The sequence below is a fragment of the Hemitrygon akajei genome, chromosome 28 (assembly GCF_048418815.1).
Source record: "Hemitrygon akajei chromosome 28, sHemAka1.3, whole genome shotgun sequence".
Lineage (NCBI taxonomy): Eukaryota > Metazoa > Chordata > Chondrichthyes > Myliobatiformes > Dasyatidae > Hemitrygon > Hemitrygon akajei.
Window position 1 is genome coordinate 5,709,222 of NC_133151.1, and position 2,997 is coordinate 5,712,218.

Genomic DNA, 2,997 nt, shown 5'->3' on the forward strand with positions numbered 1-2,997 from the left:
CTCCCGGTCGCTCTGGTGAGGCGGGGTTGGGGGCACCGCTCAGCCCATCGACTTCCTCCGTGCCAGCTCTCTGCAGCTCCCGGGCGCCCTGGCGCAGCGGGGGTGACCGCTCAGCCCATCGACCTTCTCCGTGCTAGCTCTCTGCAGCTCCTGGGCGCCCTGGCGCAGCGGGGGTGACCGCTCAGCCCATCGACCTTCTCCGTGCTAGCTCTCTGCAGCTCCTGGGCGCCCTGGCGCAGCGGGGGTGACCGCTCAGCCCATCCACCTTCTCCGTGCTAGCTCTCTGCAGCTCCTGGTGGCTCTCCCGGTCGCTCTGGTGCAGCGGGGTTGGGGGGACCGCTCAGCCCATCGACGCCCCCATGCTAGCTCTCTGCAGCTCCCGGCAGCCTTCCTGGTGCCAGTAGCCTGGGGGAGCGAGTGCTGGAGGAACCGTCTCCAAACTGAGTGAATGGCCCCTACTCCCTCTGAGTTAGGAGCTCGTGGAGGTTCAGGATTTTAAGATTGAGTCCCGGCGAAGTAATTGTCGACTGTTTACTCATTTCCATGGATGCTGCCTGGCCTGCTGAGTTCCTCCGGATTTTTTTGTGCGTTAAGCAGGTGTTCTCTCATTTAAGGTTGTTCAGTGTCATTTCCAGAACGTAAATGTAAAGGAGAGCGAAATAATTGTTACTCCGGGTCAGATACAGCCAAAAAAAAAACCCCCACACACACACACAATAAGATAAAGACCACAGTAATTATAAATCCATAAGATAGTTTATATCGATTGACTGCAAATCCCTAGAGTGTGTGCCTTCAGGCTTCTGTACCTCCTTCCTGATGGTAAAAATGAGAAGTCCTGGGTGGTGGGGGTCCTTGATGATGGACGCTGCCTCCCGAGACACCGCTCCTTGAAAATCCCCTGGATACGACGGAGGCTAGTGCCCATGCTGGAGCTGACTGAGTTTACAACTCTCTGTAGTTTAACTTCCATTCTGTGCAATATATTGGGACCAGGTGAGGTCCTCACAGGTCTTGCCACCCAGGAACCTGAAACTGCTCACTCTCTCCGCTTCTGATCCCTCAGTGAGGATTGGTATGTGTTCCTTTGTCTTACCCATCCTGAAGTCCACAATCAGCTCTTTGGTCTTACTGACGTTGAGTGTCAGGTTGTTGCTGCGGCACCACTCCACTAGTTGGCACATCTCACTCCTGTACGCCCTCTCGTCACCACCTGAGATTCTACCAACAATGGTTGTATCATCAGCAAATTTATAGATGGTATTTGAGCTGTGCCTAGCCACACAGCCATGTGTATACAGAGAGTAGAGCAGTGGGCTAAGCACACTCCCCTGAGGTGAACCAGTGTTGATCGTCAGCGAGGAGGAGATGTTAGCACCAATCCGCGCAGATCGTGGTCTTGTGGTTAGGAAGTCGAGGATCCAATTGCAGAGGGAGGTACAGAGGCCCGGGTTCTGCAACTTCTCAGTCACGATTGTGGGAACGATGGAGTTAAATGCTGAGCTACAGTCGATGAACAGCGTCCTGACGCGGGTGTTTGTGTTGTCCAGGTGGTCTAAGGCCGTGTGGAGAGCCATTGAGATCGCGTCTGCCATCGGGTTTTCAAGAGATTTAGGTGATAAATCAAATCTCCTCAAACTCCTCATGAAATATAGCCGCTGTCCTGCCTTCTTTATAGCTGCGTCGATATGCTGGGTCCAGGTTAGATCCTCAGAGATAGCGACACCCAGGGCTGACCCCGTGTCTTATGGCCTTACCACCAGGTCCAGGAACAGCTACTTCCCTTCAGCCATTTAGTTCTCGAACCAGTTGACAATGCTATGACCACTTTGAGCACCGTAGTAAAGTGGACTTTGCTTTAATGTTCGAGTTGTGTTCTCTGTTGTCGAAATTGTGCATCGATTACGTTTGAATTATACTTCTCTCGTGCAGTGCTGCTTAAATCTTTTGAGGGTCGATCCCGGGCCCAAGGTATTGATGCAGCTCCAAAGAATGCGCGGCAGCGGCCGTATTCCATCGGGAGCTCGAGGAGGTTTGGAACGTCCCCAGAATCGCTCGCAGTTCTCTACAGATGGGGAGCATTCTAACTGGCTGCATCACTGTCTGGTCTGGGCGTTGGGGGTGGGGGGGGAGACTGCAGAGAGTTGTAAACAATCAGCTCCACCATGGGCACCGGCCCCCGTCGTATCCAGGACATCTTCAAGGAGAGAAGCCTCAAAAAGGCGGCTTCCATCATTAAGGACCCCCATCACCCAGGACGTGCCCTCTTCTCATTGCTACCATCGGGGAGGAGGTACAGGAGCCAGAAGGCACACACTCAACGATTCAGGAACAGCTTCTTCCCCTCTGCCATCAGGGAGGGGGTACAGGAGCCTGAAGACACACACTCAACGATTCAGGAACAGCTTCTTCCCCTCTGCCATCAGGGAGGGGGTACAGGAGCCTGAAGACACACACTCAACTATTCAGGAACAGCTTCTTCCCCTCTGCCATCAGGGAGGGGGTACAGGAGCCTGAAGACACACACTCAACTATTCAGGAACAGCTTCTTCCCCTCAGCCATCAGGGAGGAGGTACAGGAGCCTGAAGGCACACACTCAACGATTCAGGAACAGCTTCTTCCCCTCTGCCATCATGGAGGAGGTACAGGAGCCTGAAGACACACACTCAACGATTCAGGAACAGCTTCTTCCCCTCTGCCATCAGGGAGGAGGTACAGGAGCCTGAAGACACACACTCAACGATTCAGGAACAGCTTCTTCCCCTCTGCCATCAGGGAGGAGGTACAGGAGCCTGAAGGCACACACTCAACGATTCAGGAACAGCTTCTTCCCCTCTGCCATCAGGGAGGAGGTACAGGAGCCTGAAGACACACACTCAGCGATTCAGGAACAGCTTCTTCCCCTCTGCCATCAGGGAGGAGGTACAGGAGCCTGAAGACACACACTCAGTGATTCAGGAACAGCTTCTTCCCCTCTGCCATCTGACTTCTAAATG